General features: G+C 37.9%; 1 protein-coding gene across 3 annotated transcripts in view; it reads right to left on the reverse strand.

The window, feature by feature from the left end:
- fndc3a (fibronectin type III domain containing 3A) overlaps positions 1-15,376 on the reverse strand; it is a 98,520-nt gene that overhangs the window by 79,872 nt on the left and 3,272 nt on the right. The window lies entirely within an intron of this gene.

The raw sequence follows: 15,376 nt of genomic DNA on the forward strand, positions 1-15,376 counted from the left end.
ACAATGCTTCTCACCACTTCTTTCTTATTTTAGAATTGTGCGTAAGAGAAAATATGAACTATTTTAAGCTTCATTCATTGTATTCAGGGACTCTTTGACCTGTCTGGGTGCAAAGCAGCAGTGGAATGAAAATGTGCCATTTGTTCCCTGCCACGTCCGCATGCATGCACTCCAAAACGAATTCAAATGGACTAATCAACTCGTAGTATGGAGTACAGCCTGGTGTGAGGCGCACGCTCTCTCTCCTATGTATCAGACCCGCAATGAGTCACAAGCAGAAGGTAATAAGGAGGAAATGACATGTGTCCTTGAAGCTCATTAGTATCTAGCGCATGCGTTCTCGTCGGCCGCAGCGATCAGCCTAATCCGTTAGCTAGTCCCCTACTTAAACCCATACATAGGGGTGATGTTCAATAAGACGAATCCTACAAAGACTTAACAAACCGCTTTTCAGCAGACACAGGCTTTAGGAAGATGGGCAAATGAAGCACCTGCGTCTTAACACTGTGTATTAACAGTGTTACAGGTTTAATTCAGTTGTGCTTTGTGCACCACGTTTGGTACTTCCTTTCCAAGTCAATGCTTCAATAAGGTGTTGGAGTCATCATGCCACACCACATTTGGTATGAATTGATCTTAGAACATTAAGAGAGGTTTGCCATTATCAATCAGACTTCCAGGACTTGCCTGGCAGATGTTAAATAGGACAGACAATCCCACCGACTTCAACTGAAGGAGGGACCAGAGTCATACCTAGAGTGAGGAATATCATAGAAACTTGGGGGTGAGCTCTTTTGACTTGAGTCAGTAAGCAACCACTCATGACAATATAGTAATTATGTAGCAATGTGCTAACAACCACTCAAAACACCTAAGCAAGTACACAGCAATTCTGGCAAACGCACTCATAAATCTAGTATTGTGGTGGACAGTCTTGTACAGGTAAATGTACAAATTTTCATCAAAAAATATTGCATAGCTAGAGATTTAAAAAAAAAAAAATTATAATAATAATAATAATTAAAAAAACCTTTATTATTTCATTTCAGTATTATTATATTTACTTTTCATTAGTAAAAATAGTTTATTTGCATTTAAAAATACATAAATATTTGAAAATGTATTTATTATAAATTACTTTATTTCTTTATTCAGTTTTTTCATTGCTTATAAAAATGTAATTATTTTAAAAATGTATTTAAAACTGTAAAATTCAATAATTTAAATACTTGTTAATTATTAATTTTTTAAATATTTTTTAATAAGTGTTAAATATTATTATCATTATTATTCAGACATTTTTTATATATTTTACTAGTGGGTGCAGGACACTATAGTTCAATTATGTAAGTGAGGATAGCAAAAAAAGTAAACATATTATACCCCAAAATTATTCATACAGTGGACCACCAGTAAGACTGATAAAAATTTGGAACCAAAAATTATTCAGACACTTTGACCTGACCATGTTTTCCTTAAGTGTTTCTGACATAATTAAGATTAATGGTTTCTGACAGTTTAACTCGGAGATCTTGTCATATTTTATTACCATTTTTTTTGTGAATAAACTGTATTAATGAATGTTCAAGGTGTCAAAAATACTGTAAAAAATACTGTAAAAACATTGATATTGTGAGATATTACAATGTAAAATACAATTTAGTTTTATATTTTAATATGTTTCAAAATTTAATAAATTCCTGCAATGGCTGATTTGATCAACGTTGAAAACAGTTGTGCTGCTTCATATTGTGTAAAAACGTGATACATTTTTTCAGAATTCTCTAATGAAGAGAAAGTTCAAAAGAACAGCATTTTTTTTTTAAATAGAAATCTTTTTTAACAATATAAAAAGGTCTTTACTGTCACTTTTGATTAATTTAATGTTGAATAAAAGTTTGTTTTTTTTAAAGAAACTAACTTTTTTTAATGGTAGGGTGCATATAATTCTTTAGATATCAAAATTGGCATCAAGCATCTGGTATTGGGACTAGTGAAATTCTGCGATTGCTACAACACTTGAACATATTTGAAGCCCCGATGATTTAACAGGTAATTCCAGTGCACAACTGTTGACTAAGAAAAGAAAAATATACTGTTTCTTTTCTGTTGTAAACCTGCTATTTTGAAACCGCAACACCATAATAAGAGGGAGGCCACAGCGGGGGTGGGTGGTTGGCAAGATGACAAGAAGGTGGTAGTCAGCACTCACTCTCTCTGAGCGCAACAGTTTGAGTGCTTTCCACGGTCTAATTCTTCTTCTCAGCAAGAGAGCGGATGACGCCAACAGTGGAGCACGGCCTAAGGGTGCAAATCTGTTCTTGGAGGGGCAAAAGGTCAGACACTGGAGGTGATGGCTTCCTATTAGGAGGTGTAACAAGAAGATTTTTTGGGGGGGTGGGGGGAGGGGTGTCAAATGATGGCCCTTCACATTCACGGGAACTGTAATTGTTTCAAGTGATTACGTGGCGAACACCTCCAACCTTTTCTGAGAGCACAAAAAGGAGCTCTCACTGCGAGTTGGTAGTACCTGAAAATGACAAACCGATGGCGTTTCGTCAGCAGGAAGTGTGGGGGAGGAGGGAATGACTTCATAGATAAGACTATAACACTCTTTCATTTGAACCTGGTCACCATTACATACAAAAACCAATTTTCGTGCATAGTACTGTTTATCATCCATGCCTACAGGGGAAACAGCTGGAAATTTCTAGGGGAAGTTAACAATGACAAACAAGATTTTTCTGAAGAAAAACAAAGTAAGTGCATTGTAGGAAGTTGTGTGACTGTCGCTATGAGCTAAAATATTTAAGCCTAAATGCAATTTGGATTACACAGATTAAACAGAAACTAAAACTTAATGTGATGCATATTTGTCAGTGATACATAAATGAAAGATTTGTGCACTCAAAAATCATGACATTATTAATGTGTTGTAGATCGTAGTTGTTTTGTATGGCCCCTCGGTTTGGCACACATGTAATTCACTGATTAGTTGCACAGTTTAACCATCGTAGAGTGAAAGTTTATCATTTGCATTAGTCTTGTCAATTTCAACATTCAAACAATTTTAAACCATTCAAAACGCAAGAAGAGGCTAAAAAGAACTAAATTCAGTACTCGCACGCTGATTTCAGTGTGTATACAGAGATCAACATTTTAAACACAAACAAAAACATTATTGACTCCTCAATCGCGTCTTCTTGCACTTTGAACATATACACACAAAATTCCGCATTATGTTGGCGTGACGTAGGTGGAAGTACCCCGGTAGGGCGAAAAACTTCTAATTTTCTCCTCCAACTTCAAAATCGTCCGATATTGCTGCTTTACCTTTTTTTTTTTGTAACGGGCAGTTGGCTTAATCTTGTCACATTCGCTTTGTAGACACTGTAAGGTACTTCCGCCTATGTCACGCATGACCTTTGTAACATGATTATGTCATGCGTGCAGATCACAGAGCAGTGCAAGACAAGCATTTGTGGTTAAAAAACAATGTTTTTTTTTTTTTTTTTAGAAAATGACCGATCGTTTTGCTAGATAAGACCCTTATTCTTCGTCTAAGATCGTGTAGAGCCCTTTGAAGCTGCAATTTGGACCTTCCGCCCGGTGAACCCCACTGAAGTCCACTATATGGAGAAGAATCCTGGAGTGTTTTCCTCAAAAATCTTAATTTCTTTTCGGCTGAAGAAAGAAAGACATCTTGGATGACATGGGGGTGAGTAAATTATCAGGAAATTTTCATTCAGAAGTGAACTAATCCTTTAAGTGAACTTAAACAGTTGAGAAAGAAACTGGATGAGTGTCACTATATTTTTTTTTTTTTTTTGAGTGTTGCTGGGGTGTTCTGGGTGCTTACTTGCCCAAGTGAAAAGAGACCGCTATAAAAGAAGTCGCTATAATATCCTGGTCCCTAAATACTAAATAAAACTAATACTAATAAATTACTAATAATTAATAAATCATAATAATAAACATTAAATGTGCTAGATGGACATTGCATTTTTTCTCCCATTTGAGACCAAAAAATGGGAAGTGGAAAATGCAAGGTGTCAAGATGAGTTTTTTTTTTTTAGTTAAATTTCTTCTGCGTTTTAGAACATTGTTTCCTGTGCTCGCATCAGTCAAACACATCAATCTATCGTGTTTACATAGAAAAGCAATTGAATAGTGGCACAGTAGAAAAGAAGAAAGCATTCTATGTTCACTGATACAGCCAACAACAGAACATTTAGATTGTTTATCATGTAGCTGAGTAGCCGAGATATTCTTGTGTTTTGACTAGCTGCTCTAGCGAGGAGATAAACATGACGGACTGTGTACAACTCACTCAGGGAAGATCTAAGCTAGTAGGTCAGATCCAGTCACCAGTTGTGGGCGAGGCCTGTTCCACTGTGATGTCACATTGAGTAGAACATGCAAATGACTCAGACTGCCGACACACACTTATGTTCAAACACCATGTAAAAGTGAAATTTGCATAATAGGTCGGTCCCCTTTAATTCAAATATGACATAAAAAGTAAAAAATTTGATTACAACGGTGAGGCTACGAGGGAAAATCCAATTTGGTGTGTGGGAGACCGAGGAACTTCCAAAGTTTCTGTGGCCTTTCTGATTTTGTTTTGAACAAGAGTTGACATTTCATGGTAAGGGATTAAAATACCTCTTAAGAATGTCATAATTAGAATTTTTCTTATTAAATGCATCAACAAAAAAAAAGCCAGAAAGAATACAATCTTCAGAGGGAATATGAAGGTTTTGCAACGCAATACATTATCATCAGCACTGTGATACACACATCTTAATTTCTGCATTAAACAGTGTTTTTACATGCATGATATTAGAATGATTATGCTTAAACCGCAAATAAGTAAGGTCATGTGATCACTTTAAAGGGACAGTTCACCAAACAATTCTGTCATCATTTTCTCACCCTCATGTCATTGGAAAACTGCATGACTAAGGGTGCTTTCACATTAGCAATTTTGGAGCACACCCGGGTTTGATTGACGTCAGAGTTCAGTATGTTTGGATGATGTCTTCTGAACTCACCCGCGAACCGTACCCGAGTCGAGTCCACTTAAAAAGGGTGGTCTGGGGTGTGGTTCAAGTGAACTCCGGTACATACCAAATTGCGGAACTGTACCGCTATCAATACTGTATTATTTGATAAAGTGTGTTTGAGTGTTTCACTCACTTTCTGCTCGCCTTCAGCATTCTACATTCGCGACAGATAGACGCAAGTGTCGTTATGAACAAAACCAACGGTTAAAAAACAAAAATATAAAAGTGAGGAGAGCAACGTTATGCATTTTGCCGCCTTCTCCTGCGCCGTTGTTACTAAGCAACGGAGTAAACAGCTGCTGGTTTGATGACGCAAATGAACCATGGGTCAGACCCCAATAATATAATGTGTGAACAGTCCAGTGGGGTTAGGGGGAGGGGGGAGCAATCAAACTCGGGTTCGGTCCAGGCAATCGAACCAAGTGTGAAAGCACCCTTACTTCTGTGGAACATAAAAGAAGAACTGCTTTAACTCAGGAAATGACCATGACTGGCATGTCAAAAGTCTTTTCATAAGTCAATTTAATTTCTTTGTTTCCTATTTTACTACTGAATGTTTATTAGACTTGAATAATTGAACCAGAGGCAATTTTAACTGTTTATTTGAATACATTTTGAAATGTAATTTATTCCTGTGATCAAAGCTGCATTTTCAGCATCATTAATCTAGACTTCATAGGTCACATTATTCTTCAGAAACCAGTCTAATATGATGATTTGCTGCTTAAGAAACAAACTTATTAGTACCAATGTTGAAAACTGTTGCACTATAAATAATAATAATAAAAAATAAAAAATAAAAATCTTACTGGCCCCAAACCTTTAAACGGTACTGTATATTTAAACAGATTTAATTTGTAGTCACATCAGCAATGACTACAGAAATTTCGGTACAAACTCTATTAATGGATGGCACCAATTGAAGCTGAACATTTTTGATGATTAAAGGAAAAACGGTACTGATCAGAGAGAGTTGGCAGGGGTACTGTGATCTGTTAACGCACATTACGATGTACTTTAAATCACAACATTTACAACTAGTCGCTTAGTTTGGTTTTGTACATTCTATACATACTGTCACTACCTGAATAATTTGTGGGTGAGTTTGGTTGCAGAATGCATTTGTCACTCTGTGCGAACTGAAAAGGATTTGTGGCGCGTTGTCATAATGATCGTATTTGCGACTTGAATGCACATGAACCATAAAGTCGTAATTACTGGTGGGAAATGACTTGGGGGCATGTTGATTACAGAATTACGGTGGAAGCAAATTGGTATCGATTATAATAATAAGTTGTAATTGTGAATGTTGACTGAATTTAGTTTGCACTACCATTGACGAAGACGACCTTGCAAGAAAACACTAGTTATGTAGCCATTCTCTGTGGCTACAAAGGAATGGTAAAATACCTAGGATAAAGTATGAATTACATGCCTAATGCACATCATTTGTGCTTCATTTTGTTGCATTAGTGCAAATGTTTCCTGTTTTAGCCGGGAAGTGAAAAAGAGAGAGGAAAAATAGAATACTGCCTAGCACGGCCTTCTTATTATAGGCAAAATAACTTGAACAAACATCACGTCATAGTTCATAGAAATCATGATTTCTGAACCTGTAAGCAAGAATAGGAGAACTTAGAAGGTGCAACATATTTAGCTGCAGTGCAGCTATTGAAACCTTGAAATCAAGATCATGACTGAAGAGGAAAAATTAGGCAAAGACAAAGCATCAAGCATGACAACATCTGCCTTTCAGTTAAAAGAAAAACATTCTGGAGAATGAATCAGAAAGTCCCTTATGCAGATGCCAGAATGAAATGTAAATGATCCGACCAGAAATTACAGGGGAAAAAATAGATATTGTGGCCAGAAAATAAGAAATTGTTCCCACTACACACAATTCATGGTCAAGTTTTATTAATTTGTTGCCTACTTTTAGTTAAATTGTATAAATTTGGTAAAAATTCAAATTAATTATGACTTCTAAAGATGTTTTTCATCTTTTTTTTTTTTTTTAGGTCATGAAGCCAAGTATTGCATTAAAAATAAAAAAATCCCGCACTAGAAATTGACACCAAAACAATACAAAACTTATGAGAACTACACAAGGAAGGTGCATTTACCCTCAAGTGAAAGACATTCCCACGAATTTATAATAAAATCTGTCAAAATGTCAGCCTATCAGATGTTCTTGCAAACGAACTTTCTGATTGTGAGTCAACATTTCAGTTTCAGTGGTTAGAACATGAGTTTTCAGATTGTCCAAACAGGGTAGTTTCAGGCACAGTTTGCATCTCACAGCTGTTCAGCTGCAGCTGATAATGTTTTAGTCCCACCACAAACCACTTGTAATGCAAACGGTGACCAGTGCAATTCTCATCTTCTGACTAAATGGCTTAGAAAGTCATTGTGAGTGTCCTTAAATTGGATTTAATAAATCCAGTGGTTTTCCTAGTGGCTTCATAAAGCTTGTGCAACTGCCACAATTACAACATTCTGCATCATTAAAGGACAACAAAAGATTGGAAAATGCCAAACTAACTCAAGTGGACAGTAGGGATGGGGATCGCCAGAGGCCTCACGATATGATATTTTCACGATTCTTAAGCCACGATACATTATTATAGTGATTTTAAAGGTTATGCTGAGTATTGCAACAACATGAAGTATATTATGATTTATTACCTTTTTTCAAATGTCCCAAACACAAAACTTTGTCTACATATGTTCTTATCTAATAAGATGAAGTTCTCAGTTCTCACATCTTCATATTAGGCTTGCTACGGTAGTCGGTGTTACCGGTGTTCGGCCCTACAATGATTACATTACTTGGCCACTGCGCCACTGTCGTTTTGCATTTTTTATAGAAATAAAAACCATTTAGTTCAGTTGGACAGTGGATACAGCTATAAACTGAAAGCGTCTGCTCTTCTCCATACAGCACGAGCTGCAGAGTCGCAGCAGGAGTCAGATTTCACTGATCACGTGGTGAGTGTGAGGAGAGATGACCGACAAGAGGATTTGGTGTGCAACAGATCCTGAGCATCATTGGCAAATATCTTATAAAATGTGTTGTCCGTACAGCCGCTCCCTATACACAGAGAACATGTGATCGTGAATTTGAAAATTTGATCGCAAAAGTAAAAAGCAACCGCACATTCAAAAGCGATTTCAATACCCCGCATATTGATAGCGGCTTCCTGATGGTCACAATTTATGTACAATCCCAGTATATACAATTTGATTTCAAAAGAGTATTTCCTGTAGGCTGTTTTAAGCATCCCTTTTCACCCTCTCATAACATTAAAAACGTTTGACTGCTGCTGCTGTCTTTCTTGTCAAACATGTTGTATTATGACATTATGTAGACAGTTTGCGTCTAAAAGCCTGGGTATACTTCATTTTCTGTGTTCTGCTTTCGTGTCTGCATAGCCTTCAATGTATACTCAACCACAGATTAGGGCTGCACGATACTGGAAAAAACTGACATTGTGATATTTGTTTTTCTGCGATATATATTGGGATATGAAAATTTCACCAGATGACTTGAATAGCTCTATTTGGAAAGAATCATTCTAGAATGATTGAGGTGATTTTGAAGGGGAGTAAATCTGCATAGAAGATAATAAAAAAACTACATTAGCATTAGACAAATACAGTATAACAAAGATATAAATAGCGCTTCATGTTTTTCAGGCAAGTCTAACAATGTTCAGGTACAGAAACTGAATAATCAAATGTAAAAAAAAAAATAACATTGCATAGTCTTCACTATATAAATGAAATATAATTCACCTTTGTTAAAGCTACAAAAAAATGATTTTGTTGTTTGATTAACATTAATGACACAGAAAGCAGCGGGTATATTATGCTACTGTCACTTTAAGAGCTAATGCATGGATCCAATACAATGATATGCATCAATTTTCTTTCTCAATTGTTTACATTCATGTAAGCCATATGTGACTGTGTTTACAAGGACACTCACTGAGATGGGTATTTTAACATTATTTGGTGTGGGTGTGTATGTGTCCGTTCAAGCACAAATAGTCGAGAAATAAAACCGAATTCTGTTTCGTGTGCGTCTGCACGGCTCTGTGTGTGCGCACAGAAAACAGCACACGAGTTCTGAATTGAGTTCTGTTTTGCGTCTTCTTGAGCTCGAATGGCTTAAATGGCATGAATGTTTAAACTGACAAGACCTAAAACACAGGCAAATGATAAACTTTCACTCTATGACGGTTAAACTTTGCAATTAATCCAAGATGTTGACAAAACACGAGTTTCGAACTGTGGTGTCTGGTCTGTACAGGCATAACTACGAACCCCATTCTTGACATTGCACATCCTGCGATGTGACTATCGCGGATGTGCACATCACAATATCAGTGCTAAAATTACATATTGTGCAGCCTAACCGCGGATGACGAGTTTTACACATGCGCAGTACAATTGTTTTTTTTTTTATATTCTACCAGGCGTCAGCAGGTAGAACTAAGTCATGTCATTTATGCTGCACTCAAGGCATGTCGTAATTACCATAAATTAGAGATGAGAACCTGTGACGTTCTACTCAGAGCTGTCCTCAGAGCATGTCCTCAGACCCAGATTTATGTGTTTCTATGCAAACACTATCAAAGCCAAAATTAATCTGCAGCAGTCAGGTGGTACAAGTAGGAAAATTCTTACAAGCTGTAATTACGAGTTCTACAAGGACATACTAGTCGGAATCTCGTAATTATGGTAATTACGACATAGCGTGAATGTCAAAGCACACATCTGACTAGCAGTACAGATGTGGTGTTTTGTCATTTGCGGTTTGAATTAACACAGATATTTAGCCTTCATTGACTGGTCCATGTTCAGAAATAGCCGAAAACGCACAAGCTGCAACAGTGAGAGTGAGAGAGAGAGAGAGAGAGAGAGAGAGAGAGAGAGAGAGAGAGAGAGAGAGAGAGAGAGAGAGAGAGAGAGAGAGAGAGAGAGAGAGAGAGAGAGAGAGAGAGAGAGAGAGAGAGAGAGAGAGAGAGAGAGAGAGAGAGAGAGAGAGAGAGAGAGAGAGAGAGAGAGAGAGAGAGAGAGAGAGAAATGCATAGCTCGGATTTACTCACACTGTGAAACTACAATATGAAATGAAGATTTCCCATTATTATTATCATCATTTCCCACTTTATAAGTGCGTAACTTATATAAAAATTATGAAAAATACTCGCAATCCCAAGCCGAAATCTGAGCCCTGAAAACATCAACACTTCACGTCCGTGTATTGATACAATATCCTCAAGCAAAATATCACAATACTACTCAATTTCTGGCATGTAGATGTCTTCAGGCCAGGGCACTTATCAAACATGTAAAGTCTGAGGCAGATTGGACATTGTATGCTTGAGTTACAACAACTTCCTGTTCCATGACGATAATAGCATGCTTTAGCACTCAGCTAAGTGTTGCTAGGATGTTTTATAATGGTTGTAGCATGTTTAGTACTCAATTGCATATTTTAGTATGTTGCTAGAAGTGCATCACAGTGTTAAACACTTAACTTCCTGTTGCCAGTGGGTGGCGCTATTACTATAGCTGAATATTGTCATGTAGATGTGTTCAGGGCAGGACTCTTCTCAAACATGTGAAGTTTTGGGCAGATCGGACATTTGCCTTGCCCAAATACCCACACTTGCACGCGACAGGAAGTAAGTCCACAAGACTGCCCTGTGTCTTAAAAAAGCCAAAAGTGCAATGCCCTTAACGCACACTAAACCCACACTATCTCAAATACCGCTTCGGATCAGTATTCGAGGCTAAGAGTATCCCATCATGCATTATGTTCAGGAACTCACGTGCCCCGAAATCATGAGATGTCAATGAAAACGTTAAATTCAAAGTTAAATTAATTAGATATATATAATTTGGTAGTAAAACAAAGTGTTGCACATTTTATTGGTGCAAAGATGAGTAGGCTATGTGTATTTTGTGCAACATTTGCAACTGCTTTTTATAACTTAATTAGAAGCACCACAATTTTAATATTTTGTCTTCTGTTAGTTACATAGCGACCACTGAACAAACATTTAGAAGTTTATTTTAAAATGCAAAGCATTGAAAATAATAATTAAAAAAAAAAACTCTAAAACAATTGCATTTTTTAGAAACACTATAAATGTGTCCCATCGGGTAATCAAAAAGTTCTATACACCACTTGTGATCTTCACGCCTACTTGAACACTTAAGCCAAATACAGGAAATACGTCATGCAAGTAGACAAGTGGTCAAGTGCAAAGACCACAAGTGTGGGTATTTGGACATGGCAAATGTATGTCATGCCCGAGTTACAATAACTTCCTTTTTCATGGTGTTAATTGCATACATTAGCACCTAGCCAAGTGTTGCTTGATTTAATGTGTTTCTTTGTCTGGCTATCACCAGACCAAGCTCAATTTAAAACTGAACATTGGTCTGGGGAGTCTGTATGTATTTTCTACTGCACAAGAGGCAATTGGATAGTCCTTCAACCAATCAGATCAACGATCCGGGTGACGTACTTTGCAGAGCGACGAGAAAACTCCAGACAGGTTTAGTTTGTATTGGTTTGTAGCATTGATCAGCGGTTTGCAGAAGCAGCAATGGCATCGAGCGATTTTTGCAGGTTGTGCAAAAAAAAAAAAAAAAACATGAAAGTGAGTGGTATTTACACCCCCTCGAGCGATTTGTTTGCTAAACTAAAGAAGTCATTCAGCATCGTCGAGAGGTTAAAAGGAATTGGATTGACGGTCGTGCTTGCCGTCGCTTTTCTATCATCATCGTGTTATACCCGCCAATAGCGAGTCTGTGATTGGTTCCCGCAAAAGTGTAACAGAAGCAGTAGAAATGAATGTAGGGGTTTCCAGACTGAGTTGCTGGGCAAAATCAAATCGCCGGCAGATCAGGCTGGGTTTACCCAGTCTATGTATTTCTAGCATGTTTGGTACTTTGTGGCATAATGAAATGTGTTTCAGGGAGTGAATTACAGTGCAAAGCATGCCATTTCCTGTTGCCACCAGGTGGCGCTATGACTAACTGAACATTGGCATGTAGATGTCTCCAGGTCAGGACTTTAATAAATTGTGAAGTTTGGGCAGATCGGACATTGTATGCCTGACTGTGTGTTCACACTGCCGGCGGCGAGAACGTCAAAGTGACGCTAGTCATTCATTTTCAATGAGAGCCGGCGGCGAGCTCCGGCGAGAGCGGCGCGGCGCGTCTTGGATGGTGAGAGCGTCGAGGAGAGTTGAAATCAGGTTAACTTTATGGTAATGAGCTATGACGCGGTTCGGCGGCAACCAATTGGAATGTAGAGGTCCTCGCTTGAGAGGCTTCCGATTGGTTGACGCGACTTGTCATTTACTTTGACCCTCCCGTCGGCGGCGGTTTGAACGAACAGTACAGCGTTGTTGGCAGGGCGGCCAAGGCGACTGTTGACGCTCTCGCCGGCGGCGGTGTGAACGCACGGTGACTTTATCAGGCCGCCACAGACACGTCGTTCAAACAAAAACTCAAGATCTTCCCAATTTAACGTTGCAAAAGCCTTTAGATTAGACTTACCAAATATGATGTTGATTTGATTAATGCTCTAGGAGGAATTTGTGTCTGGAAATGGCAAATTTTTTGCAGTTTTTGCAGAGAAAACTCAAAATATCTCACTTCCTTCCTGTTGGGTTTTCAGATTTTGCTCCCAGGGACTTTTTTTGTAGGTATTGGGGTGTTATATGTGTCTATCGAATTTCAAACTTCATACGTGAAACATAGCGTGAAGGGTGCTTAATTGAAATTTTTTTAGGTGCTGCTATCGAGTCATTTTGCCACACCTAAATCTGAAACCCACGTCACACTTAAATTTTCACCACTTCTGACACGTGGGCAAAGTTTCATGAGTTTTCAAGCATGTTTAGGCCCTCAAAAATGTGATTCATTTCAGAGAAGAAGAATAATTGGCCATGCAATCACAATTGGGTCATCATGCTATCGGTGCTCGGGCCCTAAAAATATCTACATTTCCTCAGAATCCAGATTTTATGCACACAGTGTCCACGATAAAAAAGAAAAACAAGTTTGCTCTATGCTGTGATGGATCACAGACCTGTATCTAAGCACTGATGCATGACATACATGCTGTGATTGACAGCTGAAAAAGGAAGCATGCATGCCCTAAAGCTGTACGGAATTTAATGAACAACATGATTTTAAAGTTGCGCGTAAATAAGATTCCATTACAAAGTCAAGCATGTTCCAAATAAATAAAGAGAGACATTTGGGAATGAAACTTAAAGGTGCCCTAGAATAAAAAATTGAATTTACCTTGGCATAGTTGAATAACTACAGTTCAGTACATGGAAAAGACACACATTGAGTTTGAAGGCAGGAACACACCAAGCCGACGGTTGGCCATCAGGCAGTTTTTCTTCATCGGCCGACTAAGTTTTCTCAGTGTGTTCCGCACAGTCGGCTGAAGTTGTTCCTCGTCTGCTTTTTTTCGGCCGATTTGAAACGTCAGGTCATCTGATCATTCTGATTGGCTGTTCAAATACTGCCACCTGCTAGTACGGAAAGGCATTTCATCTCACGCAGACACAGAACTGACGTGCTACTTGGCCGTCGGCTGTTTAGCGTTGGTTTGGTGTGTCAGGGCAACTTTGGACACAGACGCTGCCGATGTGAGCCAACCCCGCAGTCTGCTTTCGTCGCCACTAGATCGTCGGCATCAGCTTGGTGTGTTCTGGCCTTCAAACTCCATTGCTTCCTCCTTCTTATGTAAATCTCATTTGTTTAAAAGACCTCTGAAAAACAGGCGAATCTCAACATAACACCGACTGTTATGTTACAGTCGGGATCATTAATATCTACGCCCCCGATATTTGCATATACCAGCCCATGTTCAAGGTATTACACAAGCCAGTATTAACATCTGGAACAGCACAGCCGAATCATCAGACTAGGTAAGCAAGCAAGAACAACAGCGAAAAATGGCAGATGGAGCAATAATAACTGACATGATCCATGATAACATGATATTTTTAGTGATATTTGTAAATTGTCTTTCTAAATGTTTCGTTAGCATGTTGCTAATGTACTGTTAAATGTGGTTAAAGTTACCATCGTTTATTACTGTATTCACAGAGACAAGAGAGCCGTCGCTATTTTCATTTTTAAACACTTGCAGTCTGTATAATTCATAAACACAATCTTCATTCTTTATAAATCTCTCCAACAGTGTGTAATGTTAGCTTTAGCCACGGAGCATAGCCTCAAACTCATACAGAATCAAATGTTAAACATCCAAATAAATACTTTACTCACATGATCCGAAGCATGCATGCAGCATGCATGACGAACATTTTGTAAAGATCCATTTGAGGGTTATATTAGCTGTGTGAACTTTGTAAATGCACTGTATTATAGTCGAGAGCTCGGAGGGCCTTAGATTTAAAGGGGCAGCAGCCTGAATCTGCGCATAGTTAATGATGCCCCAAAATAGGCAGTTAAAAAATGAATAAAAAAAAAATCTATGGGGTATTTTGAGCTGAAACTTCACAGACACATTCAGGGGACACCTTATTACAAAAATATTACATCTTGTGAAAGAACGTTCTAGGGCACCTTTAATGAAATGGCCATGCAGCTGTTAATGAGGACACTATAATATTTTAGGGAAAAGTGCAGGCTCATTCAAAACAACATAAGTAAATGTAGCACAGCATGAAGGGCTAAAACAAGCAATGATGTTTGCATAGTTATTAGCCATGACTCTATTAATAAATAACCAAGTGTCCTGCAGTGCAGTGACGGAAAACTCAAGCTGTAAAATAGCCTCGGTTTTAGTTATTTGTGAAGGAAAATTAATTAAAAGCTAGTGAAAGTTTTAGAATTATGTAATCATTTTTTTTTAGTTGTGTCAAAGACATTTTGTCTTCGTCATAAAACCTTCATTTTCTTTACTAATTAAAGGCTTCTACTTTTTTTTTTTTTTTTTTTTACACATAATAGGTCTTTGTACCATTAAAACATCCTGCAAGTTTCTTATCTTAAAACATCCACCTCATTAAACATAGCATTTATTTTATCAAGCATCAAAAACATCTCATTTGGATATTGTGGGATCTGTGACGTCACACAGGTATATACATTTGCATAAGACTGCCTCTAAATCAAGATATCGACAGATAATTTTACATTTTCGCACCATAGGACCCGATCACTGCCATTCAGTTACTTAACAGCTGACACCTGTCTACACAAGCGTTGTGTCAAAAGCAAAATATACTATTAAAATCACTGAT

The sequence above is a fragment of the Megalobrama amblycephala genome, linkage group LG16 (assembly GCF_018812025.1).
Source record: "Megalobrama amblycephala isolate DHTTF-2021 linkage group LG16, ASM1881202v1, whole genome shotgun sequence".
NCBI lineage: Eukaryota > Metazoa > Chordata > Actinopteri > Cypriniformes > Xenocyprididae > Megalobrama > Megalobrama amblycephala.